This window comes from Sus scrofa, chromosome 6, assembly GCF_054392235.1.
Source record: "Sus scrofa isolate SSC_HxYL_T2T_F1_AM1 chromosome 6, Sscrofa_HxYL_maternal_Yorkshire_Landrace_v2.0, whole genome shotgun sequence".
Taxonomy (NCBI): Eukaryota; Metazoa; Chordata; class Mammalia; order Artiodactyla; family Suidae; genus Sus; species Sus scrofa.
In genome coordinates, this window is record NC_139388.1 from 120891533 (window position 1) to 120909048 (window position 17516).

Genomic DNA, 17516 nt, shown 5'->3' on the forward strand with positions numbered 1-17516 from the left:
CATTCCAGATGTAGAATAGCTTGGTCAAAAGTTACAATAATTTTTTGTTGGAAGGTGGCACATCACCCTCTTCAAAGGTCCCATGAGTGGACCTCCCACTAGCAATGGATGAAGAGTGTCCATTTTCTCACACTCTTGCCTTCTCCAAAGGTGGAGATTACGGAGTCTGATGCCAACCATCTCAAGATACAATTTCCTGTTACTTGACATATGTCTACATGTTCACCCTTTCTCTAGTACACTCCAAGTCAAAAATTCTTTGGGGAAAGGCAAGAGGAAAGGAGAGACAGAAAACGAATAGAGGAGAGAAGGGAAGAAAGGGTACGGTCACCTTCTGGTTTCAAAGTTTGCCATCACTGGCTTGTGTGTAAGTAGTTAGAACCTTGAAGGCAGCTAGAGGAGATTGTAATGTCTTGCCTCCTGGATGCCTTTTTTTTCCCCCCTATTTTTTAAAGTTGTGGTAAAATACACATAATATAAAATTTACTGTCTTAACCACTTTTAAGTATGCAGTTGTGAGGTATTAAGTAATTTGTATTTTCATGCAACCATTACTATCACCCATCTCCAGAACTCTTAATCTTACAGTATTAAACTCTATATACATTGAACAGTAACTCCCTGTTCCTCCCTCCCCTGAGCCCCTGATGACCACCATTCTTTTTGACTCTGTGAATTTGACTATTCCAGATACTTCGTATAAATGGAATCATATAGTATTTGTCTTTTTGTGACTGGCTTATTTCACTTAGCAAAACGTCCTTGAGGTTCATCTGTGTTGTAGTATCTGTCAGAATTTCCTTTCTTTTTAAGGCTGAATAATATTCCATTGTACACACACACACACACACACACACACACACGCACACACATATACACTCACACACCATATTTTGCTTATGCATTCATCCATTGATGGAGACTTGGATTGCTTACATGTCTTAGCTATTATGAATAATTCTGCCATGAACACAGGTGTACACATATTTCTTTGAGACTTGTTTTCAGTTCTTTCAAGTGTATACCCACAGGTGGAACTGCTGGATCATATGGTAAATGTATTTTTTATTTTTTGAGGCATTGCCATACTGTTTTCCGTAGCATTGTACCATTTTATGTTCCCACTAACAGCATGTGGGAGTCCTAATGTCTCCATATCCTTAATACTTGTAATTTTTTATTTTGGATAGTAGCCATCCTAACAGGTGTGAGGTGGTTCTGGATGCTTTTTGAACTGCAGCAGTGCTTTTTTGGAGAGGTTTAGCTAAGGTCAGCACACGTGCCAATTCCAAGATGCTCACAGTAGGAATAACTCCACTACCTGGGTTTTATTTATTTATTTATTTATTTATTTATTTATTTTCCCACTGTATAGCAAGGGGGTCAGGTTATTCTTACATGTATACATTACAATTACATTTTTTCCCCCACCCTTTCTTCTGTTGCAACATGAGTATCTAGACAAAGTTCTCAATACTATTCAGCAGGATCTCCTTGTATATCTATTCTAAGTTGTGTCTGATAACCCCAAGCTCCCGATCCCTCCCACTCCCTCCCCCTCCCATCAGGCAGCCACAAGTCTCTTCTCCAAGTCCATGATTTTCTTTTCTGAGGAGATGTTCATTTGTGCTGGGTATTAGATTCCAGTTATAAGTGATATCATATGGTATTTGTCTTTGTCTTTCTGGCTCATTTCACTCAGTATGAGATTCTCTAGTTCCATCCATGTTGCTGCAAATGGCATTATGGCATTCTTTTTTATGGCTGAGTAGTATTCCATTGTGTATATATACCACTTCTTCCGAATCCAATCATCTGTCGATGGACATTTGGATTGTTTCCATGTCCTGGCCATTGTGAATAGTGCTGCAATGAACATGCGGGTGCATGTGTCTCTTTTAAGTAGAGTTTTGTCCGGATAGATGCCCAAGAGTGGGATTGCGGGGTCATATGGAAGTTCTATGTATAGATTTCTAAGGTATCTCCAAACTGTTCTCCATAGTGGCTGTACCAGTTGACATTCCCACCAACAGTGCAGGAGGGTTCCCTTTTCTCCACAGCCCCTCCAGCACTTGTTATTTGTGGATTTATTAATGATGGCCATTCTGACTGGTGTGAGGTGGTATCTCATGGTAGTTTTGATTTGCATTTCTCTTATAATCAGCGATGTTGAGCATTTTTTCATGTGTTTGTTGGCCTTCTGTATATCTTCTTTGGAGAAATGTCTATTCAGGTCTTTTGCCCATTTTTCCATTGGTTGATTGGTTTTTTTGCTGTTGGGTTGTATAAGTTGTTTGCATATTCTAGAGATTAAGCCCTTGTCAGTTGCATCATTTGAAACTGTTTTCTCCCATTCTGTAAGTTGTCTTTTTGTTTTCTTTTTGGTTTCCTTTGCTGTGCAAAAGCTTTTCAGTTTGATGAGGTCCCATGGGTTTATTTTTGCTCTAATTTCTATTGCTTTGGGAGACTGACCTGAGAAAATATTCATGATGTTGATGTCAGAGAGTGTTTTGCCTATGTTTTCTTCTAGGAGTTTGATGGTGTCCTGTCATATATTTAAGTCTTTCAGCCATTTGGAGTTTATTTTTGTGCATGGTGTGAGGGTGTGTTCTAGTTTCATTGCTTTGCATGCAGCTGTCCAGGTTTCCCAGCAATGCTTGCTGAATAGACTTTCCTTTTCCCATTTTATGTTCTTGCCTCCCTTGTCAAAGATTAATTGACCATAGGTGTCAGGGTTAATTTCCGGGTTGTCTATTCTGTTCCATTGATCTGTCTGTCTGTTTTGATACCAGTACCACACTGTTTTGATGACTATGGCTTTGTAGTATTTCTTGAACTCTGGGAGAGTTATGCCTCCTGCTTGGTTTTTGTTTCTCAGGATTGCTTTGGCGATTCTGGGTCTTTTGTTGTTCCATATAAATGTTTGGATTGTTTGTTCTAGTTCTGTGAAAAATGTCATGGGTAATTTGATAGGGATGGCATTGAATCTGTAGATTGCTTTGGGTAGTATGGCCATTTTTACAATATTGATTTTCCCAATCCAGGAACATGGAATATCTTTCCATTTCTTTACATCTTCTTTGATTCACTACCTGGGTTTTAAAGGCTATGACTGGGGTGGTTGGAGGAAGGGGTGAGGGACTGACATTGCTGTAGTAACTCAGCTACTCAATTGCACTAACTACTAACTACTCAGCATGTCAGTGTTGAAGGAGGAGGGTGAACATATGTTAAGCAAACAGCAACAGCCCTTCCTAGCTGCCCCCTGGAAATACTCTCCTTAGTGCCTTCTTTGCCATTACTGTGTACCTAAGTGCTTAGTTGGGTGGCTTAGTTTAATTTTCTTTCCTTTTCTTTCAACTTTAGGATTCCTGAGGGCAGGCCCTGGGTCTGTAGAGTCCCCTGTGTTCCCATAGCACAGTCACCAGCACGAGATGAGTGCTGAATAGCTAAACGATAACCACAAGTCACACTTTTTGTTCCTGCTACATTGCAGGGTAGAAGGACAGCAATGACACTTAAAAACAAACAAACAAATCGGGGAGTTCCTGGGTGGCTCTGTAGGTTAAGGATCTGGTGTTTTCACTTCAGTGGCTCATGTTGCTGCTGTGGTACAAGTTTGATCCCTGGCCTGGAAAACTCCATATGCCACGAGTGCAGCCAAAAACCATACCAACCAACTACACTTTGATTTTTTAGAGCAGTTTTAGTTTAACAGCAAAATTGAGTGGAAAATACAGAGATTTCCGCTATACCTCCCCCACCCCGCTTTATCAACATCCCACACCAAAGTGGTACATCTATCTGTTCCAGCCAATGAACCGCCACTGATGTATCATCACCCAAGTCTATAGTTTACTTTAGTGTTCACTCATGGTGTTTTACATTTAATGGGTTGGACAAATGTATAATAACATGTATGTACTACTCTGATATCACATAGAATAGTTTCACTCCCCTCAAAACCATGACACTGTGTTAACATTTTTTAAAAAGCATTCTTTGTTTCTAGCATTTACAATGTGCAAAAGTTGGAGGAGAGGAATAGAACGTGTTCGATGTCTATAAGCAGAGGGCCTAAGTGGACACAGAGTCCCAGGGACAGCAGCACACAGAGCATCCTACACCGGACCCTGGGGAAGCAGTCAGGAGGCACCAGAGTGACCGAGCCAAGTGGCAGCAGCGGCAAGCACAGAGTCAGGTGCCTGAGCAGGAGCCAGTGTAACTCTGGTAACCGGGTTTTGATTAGGAGTCAAGGGTCACAAGGCTTGGAGAGCCCAGTGAGCGTTTTCCGTTTCATTGTGGGACAAAGACAGGCAGTAGGAAGAGGGCCAAACTCTGAAACGGCATCTCGAGGCCAGATTTTCTTGTAAGTATTGGCTGAAGTGGTTCGCCTAAGCCTCTTAATGAGGGGATTTAATCCCCCAGCAGGTGAAAAGGACCGAGGGCTTTTTCCATGGAGCTCTTCGCCAAATTCTATGGGTAAGCATAGTTTAGAGGCTGTTAGCCTTCTGTTCCCATAAGAATGACTCGAAATGCATGTGAGGTGATTAAAACCAAGTTTAGATTTAGTTAAATAATTTAAAACAGTTTAAGGGAGTCAGGAAGTTACACGATATGTACCTAAGTAGCTTTTTCATTGCCTTTTTTCAAATAACATATATCATTTTTAAAATTCTTAAATGCTCATGTTTAGTCTTTAGATATTGTTTAGTCTTTAGTCTTTAGATATTGTTCTTTAGTCTTTAGATATTAGTCTTTAGATATTTAGTCTTTAGATATTTAGATATTTAGATATTTAGATATTTAGATATTTAGTCTTTAGATATTTAGTCTTTAGATATTAGTCTTTAGTCTTTAGATATTGTTTAGTCTTTAGTCTTTCATGTTTAGTCTTTAGATATTGCTGTTTTTTTTTCTTTCTTTTTTTTTTTAATTGGCCACACTCTCAGCAGATGGAAGTTCCCAGGCCAGGGATTGAACCTGTGTCTTCGCAGTGAACCAAGCCATTATAGTCAGATTCTTAACCCACTGCACCACACCAGAACTCCCTAGAGGCTGCTATTATGGGATGGAAAGGCGCATACTGGAAAAAGAACTTGATGCTCACTTAGCACTGGGAAGTTTATTTACCCTGATGTGAGGAACCCCTGACCTAGGGTCCCCTAAGAGGCACCACCCCTACCTCGTGGCTCTTGATGACATTGCAGGTCCTCCAGGCTCAGAGGAAGCCTTGAACTTCTGGGGGGGCACTTCTTGCAAATGCAGATTCTTACAATGAAAATGGTTGTTGAGGTTGCAATACCTCCAAAGAATTAGTATTTTCTGAGCATCTATTTCACAACAGTGACTACTGCAGGGGCTCCGTGTATCTCTTCCTTGCAGCAGTCTCACACCGTAAAGAATATCATAATCATCACTTTGCAGAGGAGGAAACTGAGGCATAGCAAGATGGAGTGGCTTGTCCAAGGTCAGAGGGCTAGGCCTGCTGGACCCATGGGTTGAAATCAGATCTGCCTGACCCCAGGGAATATGCTTTTTCCAAAACATACTGTATGAATTTTGGATGACAAAAGGCAGTGGGACGCTTTATTAGTTTTTAGGGGATGCTGTAGGATGTAGAATACAGTTAATCTGTTCATTTGAGGAGCACTTAAAATAGTATTTTAGGAATTTGAGTTGTGGCTGAGCAGGTTAAGGACCCAATGTTGTCTTTGTAAGGCTATGGCTTCAATTCCTGGTCTCACTCAGTGGGTTAAGGATGCAGTGTTGCTGCAAGCTGCTTCCTAGGCCTCAGCTGCACCTCCAATTCGACCCCTAGCTTGGAAACTTCCATGTGTGGCTGTAGAAAAAAAAAAAAAGTAGGTATTTTAACGCATCAGACCAAGATATTGTTGGTCTCCTATTTTGGAAAACTGGATGAGATCTTTCCCCAAGGTGGTCTCCCCAAGGAGAAATGAGACAAAGCTGTCTATTAGAACATAAAAGTCTACAAATTAAGATTTATTTACTAAGTATGTACTGAGGGACTGTTTTGGATGTGAATTGTATATGATTTCTGCCTGCCAAGAGCATGGCTAGTTACAGCTATGTAATGCCACACTTTTTTTTAGCCTGTGTTCTAGCATAAAACTCTAAATAATCTCTAGGAAACAGAGGAAAATATTAAATAATTTAAAAAGTGAAACCAGGAGTTCTTGTGGTGCAGGGGAAATGAATCTGACTAGGAACCATGAGGTTGCAGGTTCGATCCCTGACCTTGCTCAGTGGGTTAAGGATCTGGTGTTGCCGTGAGCTGTGGTGTAGGTTGCAGATGTGGCTTGGATCCTGAGTTGCTGTGGCTCTGGTGTAGGCTGGCAGCTGTAGCTCTGATTAGACCAATAGCCTGGGAACCTCCATGTGCCACAGGTGTGGTCCTAAAAAGACAAAAGACAAAAAAAAAAAAAAATAGTGAAACCACTGTTATTTGGCTTTCCTCCTGCCTTAGAGACCCCTCACCCCCCATTTTTTCTTCCTGTAGTTCAAATTCAAGTTCTGATTTTAACTCCTTTCTCCTTCTACTCTCCCTTTCCTGATGATCTTACTTCAGCCACCATTTACATCCGGACTTTCTTCCCAAGTTCCAGACCTTACATTTCCAATGGTCTATTGTATTTCGTACTCAGCATGCTCAAAACTCTTCTCTTCCCAATTTCAATTAAGGTCACTATCAATCACCTAGTTCTCTCTAAGCCAGAAATCTGAGCATCGTTTTAGATTTCTCTTGTTCTTTTTTTCCCACATTCGGCTGGTTACTGGGCCTAGAAAAAAGCCTTGTTAAATGTCTCTTAAATTTGTCTTCTCAAAGTTCTCACTGTTTAGTCTGAGCACACGTCATCTTTTACCTGAAGTATTGCAAAAGCGTTCCTTCCTCCACCAATCCAACTTTTCCTCTCCAATCCAACTTTTCACTACTATCAGAGGACCTTTCTAAAATGTGGATTCGATGGCCGTATTTCCAGGTGAAAATCCTTTAATTGGCTCCCACCCCCTACCGCATAAGGCTTGGTTAAGAGTAGGAACTTGGGGAGTTCCCGTTGTGGCTCAGTGGTAATGAACCTGACTAGTGTACCTGAGAAGGCAGTTTCGATCCCTGGCCTCACTCAGTGGTATCTGGCATTGCCGTGGGCTGTAGTGTAGGTTGCAGATGTGGCTCCGACCTGGCATTATTGTGGCTGTGGCATAGGCCAGTGGCTATAGCTCTGATTCGACACCTAGCGTGGGAACTTCCATCCATATGCTGCAGGTGTGGCCCTAAAAAGGCAAAAAAAAAAAAAAAAAAAAGAGAGAGAGAGAGAGAGAGAGAGTGGGAACTTGGGAACCACAGCACCTCGGTGGGAACCCCAGCTCCATCCTTGATAGGGTTACACTTGTTCAAGGGCTAGTAAATTACTTAATCTCTATGTCTGTTTCCTCATTGTAAAATGCGGGGGGCACGCATTCATCGCACAGGATTTTTGCAAGGATTGAATGAGTTAACATTTGGAATGCACTTACAACACTACCTGGTACAGAGCAGTTGCTAAGGAAGTGTTCATTAACTAAGCAAGATTCAAACCTGTTTCTCTAATAGATAAGATCTGCAATGGAGTCTCTGGTCTGTGTTCACTTTTCCAGTTGCATTTATTTCCATCCTGGCATGTATGTTCCATCCACGTGGAACCAAAAACTCAGTGTTCTCATATACCTCTAGACTTTTGCACATTCTGCATGTTCTGCGTAAGATTCCTTTACTCGTGATCTCTGGAAGACTCCTACTTGTGCTATAAAGTTCATTCAGGATTTACATCCTTCAGGAAGACTAGAGAGCAGTTAGCTTCTTTTCTGTGCTTCCGTAACTGTGTGCGTGCATTCATTTCAGCACTGGCTATATGGCTGATTTACAAGTATGTTTACAAGTATTAGGCCTGTGAGTACAGGGACTTAATTCGTTCTATTTATTTGTCCTTTTTTATATTTCCAGCACCTATTGAAATCTCAGGCCCAGATGTGTGCTATTGTTTGATATTGTTATTTTCTTCTATTATAATATTACATGTGGAAGGGATTTAAAACCCCTAGTATGAATTCCTTATATTAAATTTGTAGAGGAGTTCCTTGGTGGCCTAGTGGTTAAAGGATCTAGCATTGTCACTGCTGTGGTGCAGGTTCAGTCCCTGGCCTGGGAACTGCCGCATGCAGGAAATGAAGCCAAAAAAAAAAAAAAAAAAAAAAAAAATTAAAAGTATTAAATATGGAGAAACTGAAGATGGGGAGATAAAGATTTGCCTAAGCTCTTTTTTTAATTATTAATTTTATTGAAGTGTAATTGATTTACAATGTTGTGTTAATTTCCACTGTACAGCAAAGTAATTCAGTTATAAATATACACACATCCATTCCCATATAGGTTATCACAGGATACTGAATAGGAGAGCAGGCCCCCACTGACCGTGCATTTCATATACAATCATGTGCATATGCCAGTCCCAAACCCCAATCCCTCCCTCCTCTAAGGTCTTCTTGCTAGAAAGTCATAAAGCTGGGGTTAGAATCTTGTTTCCTTTCTTCTCTATATGCACTTTCTCCTCTGCATTATACAGTGGAGCTCCTGTTCCTCCATGGTCTACAGGTTTGCCAAGAGTTGTGAACCATAGGACCTGTATATATGCTCCTCCACCTTTGCCCTGCTTTACACACTTGCAGAAATTTCAAATTCTGAGAAGAGAGCATACTCCACCTGGTGGCAATTTACCTGAATTGCAAGTACCTCTTCCCTTGGGGTGAGTAACCATTCTGTCTTTGGCATTTCTCTGTTTTTATTGGTTCCTCTTTCTTGTTTTCTTTTGTGGGGTTCTCTTCTTTTGCCTGTTTAGTGAATAACATGGTTTCTTTGGGTTCTTGACCCTCTTCTCCACACACTTTCTTTGGTGGTGAAGGGATTCATCTGTTTTTGAGCTTTAAATACTACCTGCGGGCTGCTCACCCTCAAGTCTTCATCTCCAACCAAAGTCTATCTCCTGAGCCCCTGCCAGGGCCATCATACACATTTGGATGGTGTGGGCACTGCCCTTCTCATTGTAGTCTATGCGATTGGTAACCGGTGACTGGGTAGCGCAGGCAGGGATATACACTAGACTTTCTTTAGGAATTAAACATGGCTGGCCCAAAGAGCACTCATTATTGCTGCTCTGAGAATGACCTGTTCTCCTGGATTCCACATCATAGGGTGACTCCTTTATCTCTTTGTTATTGTTGGCTCTTCTCTTCCTGACCACCACCGATTCTGCTCAGTTCCCAATTACCAAGTCCTTTGGCCCCTACTACCATTTACCCACCTCCACCTCAGCTTTCTTACTTGAGCTCAGGGCTTCAGTATCACCATGCTACACCACTGCTATGACCCTCTAACTGGCCTCCCTGACTCTAGTTTTGCCCATCTTTAATCTCCACATTTTGGCCAGAATGAACCTTCAAGAACATGTATTTGGTCACATCATTTTTCTGTTGAAACCCCTACGATTATTACCCATTGCCTCAGGGATAAGTTTAAATCCCTTAAAGAGGCTCACAAAGTCCTCCAAGACCTGGACTCTCTTTGTTCCTTTCTCCTTTTGCTCCCTCTCCCATTCACTTCTGTTTTGAAAGTAGTTTTCCAGATGAAATGGGATTATTTTCAACCTCATAGCCTTGGCTCACTCACTTTTCTCAGTATATTCTCCTTTCTTCTAATCCTGATTGGTCTTTTGGGGCTCAGCTTAGCCGTCGCCTTCTTCAGGAAACCCTCTTTGACCTCTCAAACCTGGGTTAGTATTTTTCTGTGCTTCCAGAGGATAGCGTGGGCCCCTGTACAGAGCCTTTGTTTTGTTGCATTGTAATGTAGCTGCCCATTTCCCCACCTTTCACATTAGATTTATCTTCTTGAAGGCCCAGGACTACTTCTTATTCACATTTGTATTCACAGCACTCAGTATCCATTAAAGCACATGGCAGATGGTCAGGACATTTGGGGGAGGGGGGTGAACAAATAAGTGACATGAAAAGATAGCCTCATGAACAGTTCCTTTGTGATTCCAAATCTTCAAGTGATGTCCAGCACCAACAATTTATCAGAAGACACGAGGTATGCAGGCTGGGATCTTCCAGAGAAGTGGCAGGATCCTATGAAGTGTGGACTGGTCTGTACCACGGCTAATGTCTTGGAAAATGTAGGTTGACTTGAAGAATGGAAAAGTCCTCTGCATTGAAACATCTTTCCCCATGTATACACCTGAAATTCTTAGGTACAAAGCTCAGTCTTTTAGCTTAAATGTTAACTTTCAATTCAGCCGGAACAGCCTTTGCCCCCCATGCCTACACCTTGAAAACAATCAATTACACTCTCATGTGAACTGGTCTCAAATATTCTTCAAAGAGTTGTTTAACAGAGGGCAAGCATGAAGTTAGTGGGCACTGGACAGGGAAAAGAGGGATCGCGTTAAAGTTAGAAGAAATGTTAAAAAACATTCAAAACAGGGAGGCTAAAAATAGAGATCAAATTTGAATATTTCATGATTTTGTGTGGATTGGCCCTTGGTATATGCATCCTTGAAAATCCATCATCTGTACTGAATGTCCTTGGCTCTTAGACAAATCAATTCTCCTGATCCCCAAAGAGAAACAAATAGGATGAGTTAGCAAGAGTGTTTAGGATGCTCTGATTCTTAGCGTAAAAAAGATTGTGGAAATAGAGAATACACTTAATCTTCTCAAAAATTGTCACTGTTAAAATTACTTATTAGAGTAACATGTTAAAAAGCAAATTGAAAATCCTAAAGTTAAAATTAATTTTAAAGGTATTTGAAATATAATGAAGATTAAAAGACCAAAGATTTTTTTTTCTTTGCCAAAAGCTAAACTCAGATGATCATTTTCAATAATCTCCATGAAAGTTACTTTCAACATCATGGTTTTTAAAAAACAATATTTAAGTCAGCTGTGTGTTCAGACAATGAAGTCTCAAATATTGCAGCTTGATTGCTTCCACATTCCTAACATAATTCTGAAAACTCAAGAAACCACTTTGTGGTACTGGCAAAGCCATGTAAAGCTTCCTTCATTATACATAGCACTTCAACCTACCCTAGACTCTGTGAAAGATGGACTCACTTAGGGTAAAAATAATAATTTTTAATATTACCTTTCTATTAGTTCTAGTCTACTGCACAGGAAGGCATAACTCACTTCTGTAACAATAAGAAAGAGAAAAATATGTGTGTAGATGGATGTCATCAGTAAATGCCTTTGGCTAAATAAGACACAGTTGATTTGAAGGGCATACATCTGAATGGGCCTTTGAGTGGCCCAAGGATGGAGAGGAACGCATAACTCAATGTTCATTGTAGATGGTCTGCTCACTCTCTCTCCCCCTCCTCCTCCCTTCCTTCCCCTCCCTCTTCTTCCCTGCTTGATGAAGACCAGTGATGGAAGTACATGTGGTAATTGGAGAGGAATGAAGTTACGCCAGATGTTAGAAGAAATATAGGTGGAGGTGCCGTTGACTGAATTATTAAATGGAACAAGGATGCCAAAGCAAAGCATGATCAAAGGGAATGTGAAAGAAGAACAAAACATTTGAGACAATGATAACAAAGAATGATATATATATTTGAATTTGAAATGAAAAAGGAACAAAATGATCTTTCTTTCTAGTTGCCATGTGTTTAAAGAACTGTCAGACTTGGAGTTTGGTAGAGGCAGAGGGTAGCACAATTCTGCTAGTCTTCATTAAGTGTTTCATACAACAAAGCCAGTAAACAATTATGGCTGGAAAGTTAACCTATTGTCTCAGACAGATTTATGAAGTAGAACTTGCAAACATGGAAAAGTCAGCTATTAAAAGCAGATGACAATATGGACCATTACATGTTTCATGAGATGCAATTCTCTTAAAAACAATAACAGCAAAATCAAACTCCAGCAGCTTAAGTGTCAAAGTTGTACCAGCCCATCTTAGTATTTTCATTTTAACATGTTTTTTCAAAGTGAAATCAAAATGTGTGTCACTCAAAATAAATGTTTGACACTAAAACAATATTTAGAAGTGGGTTATATGCACTCGTCACTGGGGAGAAGAAAAAAACACATCACAAACTTGAGTCATGTGATCTATCATGACCCAGAGAAATATACACATCTATTTAAAATACACTTTGAAAAGCATTAAATTTTGTAAAAAGCATCAACCCCTGAGGTCTGGAGTTGAAAAATGTGTCACTTCTAAAAGCAGAGATGTGCTGGTGACAGTGTTTTTAACTCTTGGGAAAGGACTTTACTCAAAATAGCAGATTTAGTAAAATTGGCACCTTCTCTTTAGAACAGTGAAGCTGTAGGATTCCTGAGAAAACTGGGCACAGTTGAGGCTTAAGCTTTTAGTCGATGAGTGTTGTGAAAGGCAAGAATAAAATCATAATGATCTTTCAAATTAAAATGACGTCAAAGGCCATTAATAATCCCAATGTAGAAATGACTTGTTATGTGTAGACAGAGCCTAGCTGTTAGCCTCAGTCAAGATGACTTAAGTGCTTGGAGAAAGGACGGAAAATAGTAGGTGATTTGAAGCTCTTCCACACCCTGCCTTAACTCCTTGACTGCCAGCTCCCTCCTGTTGCATCTCTCACATCTTTAAGATGCTGTTGAACACTCACTAATCTTGACCTTCCCTACAAGATTCGTTTCGTAAAAGCAATGGCTCGAGCATAATCACGTCACCACCCCACCTATTCTTCTAGGTTCCTGGGCTCAACATTTCTGAGTCTTCTTTGATTCTTTTCTCAATTTCATCTCTCATGCCTGAGCTTTGTCCTTTCTTTTCAAAGATTAAAGCTACACCAGTCTGAGACCTAATTATCACACGCCTGGAACTTTAAATCGCTTCCTGGAGGCACTCTACAATGACGATAAGACTATGCCCATACATTTAAATTAAAGTGTTTTCATCATCCTTGTTGATAAGTCTGTAAATGCTAACAATTTTTATGCATGAAAATATCTAGAAAATTACTAGTTATGTTAAATTGATCAAAAGAATATAAATATATTACAAAATTTGGTAGTTATTAAATATAAGAGGTAAAGTCTGTTGAAAATGTAGCTGATATTGAGATGGATGAAGCTGGCTTTTTTTCCCCAGTCAGTTTATGAATCTGCAGATGAATATTATTTATCACTAGAACAGAGTTCAAGTTTCTCTCCCTCCTCTCCTTTCTCCTTCCCTCCCCAACCCTCCTTCTTCCTCCTCCATCCCTTCCTTTTTTTCTTTTTTTTTTTTTTTTTTTTTTTTTTTGGTCTTTTGTCTTTTTGTTGTTGTTGTTGTTGTTATTGTTGCTATTTCTTGGGCCGCTCCCGCGGCATATGGAGGTTCCCAGGCTAGGGGTTGAATCGGAGCTGTAGCCACCCGCCTACGCCAGAGCCACAGCAACGCGGGATCCGAGCCGCGTCTGCAACCTACACCACAGCTCACGGCAACGCCGGATCGTTAACCCACTGAGCAAGGGCAGGGACCGAACCCGCAACCTCATGGTTCTTAGTCGGATTCGTTAACCACTGCGCCACGACGGGAACTCCCCTTTTTTTCTTAATCTAGATGTAGGTACTAAGAAAACTTGCTGGCAAAATTTGGTGAGAATGGAAGGAATTTTGATGTAGGAATATCATTTAGTTATAGGATGTTCTTCTAAGTTGCATGTCAGAAGAATATAGTAATCTATAATAAAAATATTTTTAATTATTTAGCAGCTGATGACTTCATAATGACCATCTAATTTTATAAAAGACATGAATTGGAACCATCTGATTTGCAGAAGGATTTTCTACTCAGTCATTAAAATCATTTAATTTCTCAATATCTGGGAAGTGTATTAAAAAGACAATATACCAGCTATGATTCCTATTAATCTTTAACTTAGAGGCTACTTGTTTATAGAGGTGAAATTACATGAAATTGGGGTAGAAAATAACCCCATAAAAATTAGCCTTTTTTTATATAATGATTTTTATTTTTTTCCATTATAGCTGGTTTACAGTGTTCTGTCAATTTTCTACTATACAGCAACAGATGATTGGATTAGGAAAAATTAGACTTTTGTATCATAGGAATTTACCCATCATTTCTGAACACAGACTAGTATACTAATGCCAAATTTAAATTATCTAGGTATGATACTTGAGAATTGTGGTATATAGATACATTCTGATTTATTTTATGATGAAACATGATTTTTTAACAACTACATATTTAAAAGAATTGGAACAGATTTGAATCTGCAAAAGAGGAAGGAATTCTAATTAAATGAAGCAGGTTTTCTTGAATTTAAGATATTATGTCCTAGAATACATTTTTGAAACATTTTATCTCACATGTGCGTGTAAGAGGATGGTCTGTTTTTAAGCCTACAGGTTTATATTTTTATAAAAATGGACAAAATATATATATGGCCACTATTAATTATAGGGCATATAAATGATATATTAAATTAAAAGATGCATCAAAAATTAAATATTACTGCTAGGTACATGATTTATGGTAAAATGATATAACATAATCTCTCTACTTTATCTTCAGGCCCAAAGTACATTAAATAAATGAACAAGGCAAATGCAGGCAAGTAGGAGATTTGTGCCCAAGTTGAAAATGATATGTATGTACAGTATTTAACATCTTGGCAAAGGCTAATGAACATGTTTCCTCTACCTGGTTGAATATCAGAAAATGTAGGGCATTATCCTGCCAATTACCCATAGATCTCTTTTACTCAAAGATATACAGTCATCTTGAAGAAATAATCACGAAAATGTCTACCTTTTCTGGAATCACGCAAAATACACAAAACACTGAGACTTTTGGACCTAGCCTTCCTCCATCAGCAGAGCCTACATACAGGAGGCTTATTTTGAGAAGAGATCCCGAGGAATGGAAGTGGGAGAGAGAAAGCGTTGAGAGACAGAAGGCAGACAAGCCAATCGGAGGGTAGTTTATCAAGCTGGGGCACCACTGTGGCAGCCTCGGCTCAGTCCTGCTAAGGACCCTCCCCGGAGTCACGTGAAATACGTCTCAGCATTGCTTAACCCAAAGGATATGTTAGAGGAGTCTTCATCCTCTGGCTCTTGTTCCCGTGGTGCAAGAGTCACTTCATGTTGACATTAACTGTTTCCCGTCCCGGTTTGTGCAGCTGTCAAATGTGGGTGACCCATGTGGCAGCACTGGAGAGACCCTGGGGTGGAGCATGAGAAAGATGAGGTGCCACTGAGGTTACATAGGTGTGTGCAGCTGGTTGGGCTTGAGTGCACAGGTGGCCTAGAGGATGGTGATGGGGCACAAGAAGTGTCTGATCTGATTGACACCTTAACACCACACACTGTTATTACTAAGAATGGAGAAAATACAGAGGCTGAATTTGCAGCCAACTGGTGTCTTCCAGAATACTTACTAATCTAAGAAGATAAGACCTGGGAACCTTGCCAGGTGTTGCCACCTATGTGGAATAAAGTGACAGTCTTTCAGCTTTAAACCACATCCTTTGCTTTGCTTTCCCATTGACCTTCCCTCAGAAATGCCACATCCTTGGCCACCAATTAGGGGCCGAAGACGGGATGCTGTTAAAAGAAACGTGACTTCACATACTACCTGCAAATGAGTATGATGATTAAAGGAAGCCACGTCTGCAGCAGTATTTGGAATTTTCTTGTTCTTTGGCATCCTGGAGGTACTTATACTCTAGTTCAATTCATGGTGGGTGAGAGGTAGAACTTTTATTCCTGTGGGAACCCTGGTCATTGTGAAAGGGGAGAACCAGGGTAACCCTTCCCCAGCTTTAGGAAAAAATCCAAATGGAAGTTGAGGATATGGAAATTGATTTCTTTATAACTGTCCGTATCTGTATACACCTCAGAAAGTGTCTTTTCAAGGATTCTCTCACTTTTGTTGGAGATGTGACATTATTTCTGACTTGGCTGTTGCTTCCTGCAGCCTGGATAAAACCCTATGTCCAGTTATCGAGAAGAGTTTTGTCCACTGCCAGCAGTGAGAGTTCATGGGCAGCTGGGAATGGGAAGATTTCTGAAGTGTGGAGGTTATTTTCTTTGTAAATCTTCGGGTTCTGGAATTGGTGAGTGAAGAAGGGCAGATGTCCTTGTCATCATGCTCAACAGGACGGCATTTGAATCCTTGTTCAGATTCTTTCTTGGAACTTGTTTCTCAAACAATCACAGGAGGTTATTCACCAAAGTCAATGAAACTGAAATGTTCTTTGTCAGCAGGAGAATATGACTAGATGTGCTTTCATTATATCCATTGGAAGCGTTTCCCCTGATCCTCAAAATATATTATTACATTTCAGATGACATTAAGAGATAAGTCTTTAGTCACGGAATTCTAGTAGGAGGGGGGAAAAAAGGTAGTTTTGGTTATTTTCTTTATTGTTGTTAAAATGTGAATCATGCCCTTCAGTTGATGAATTCTCATTGATGCTTCAATGGAAGGGGAAGATGAAATAACATAAATGATAGCTATAATTAATTTTATACTAAGCTTCCTTGATGAAATTAATATTGTCAGATGGAAATGTAATTTAAGCAAAATATGCTTATATGCTCATGTAAGCTGAGTTACACATTTGGACTTTAAGAAAAAAATCACTCTTGCATTTCATAGAACCGCTTACAAAATGATTTAGCTTAATTGTTTGTACAGCTTTCTAGACATTACAGCTCTTTAAAGGAAATAAGGGCACGTGAGATGAAAGGGTGAAAGACAAAGGGTCATTTTAAATATGCTTCCATTATCTTGAAAAAAGGCAGGACATTTCTAATTCCCAAAGAAACTAGTTTTTAACCTATCTGTTCAAATACTCTGATAGCAGTTTTATATTCATAAAAAAGAAAAATTCTAGCAATTAAAACAGTTTAAATCTAAACAGAAATAAATTACACTGGTTTGTTAAGTAAACTTCAAAACCTATTGACCTAAAAGTTCAGCAAATGTTGGTGAAAAATATACAGGTCAATATCTATCACATGCCTGAATTATTTGTCTTTATGTGACATTTCAAGCAATTTTCATAACTGGTCAGGATAAAGTACGAAATAACAAACACCAAGACAGCTCACTGATTTCAGATAAAATCCTTCATGTTCTCAAAAAAAAAAAAAATACCCACAAGCATCATAAACTGACATTGATTATTATTCTGAAAATAAAACTTCAACTTCCTTAATATGAAACCAGACATTAGGTAACATATGAAAATTTGAAATATCAATCATTATTTCTTCCCTTCTACTCCCAGTAGACAGTCTATACAATATTTATTAAATCAGCTGACTACAAGAGTTAAGGACCCATACACAGGAATACAGATACTCCGGTTGATGTGCCAGAGAGGGGTGGTGTGCTGGTAAAGTAAGCATTTGGCTTGACACACACATAGAGGAACACACGATGATGACCTGCCTTTCTTCCC

The 17516-nt window shown here is 39.6% G+C and overlaps 1 long non-coding RNA gene across 1 annotated transcript in view; it reads left to right on the forward strand.

Moving 5' to 3' along the window:
• Positions 1 to 16940, forward strand: part of LOC102163160 (uncharacterized) — an 86989-nt gene extending 70049 nt beyond the window's left edge. The window contains exon 5 of the long non-coding RNA XR_298647.4: positions 15607 to 16940. This is a non-coding gene — a long non-coding RNA (uncharacterized LOC102163160). The remainder of the gene's footprint in view (positions 1 to 15606) is intronic.
• Positions 16941 to 17516: the final 576 nt, after the last annotated feature.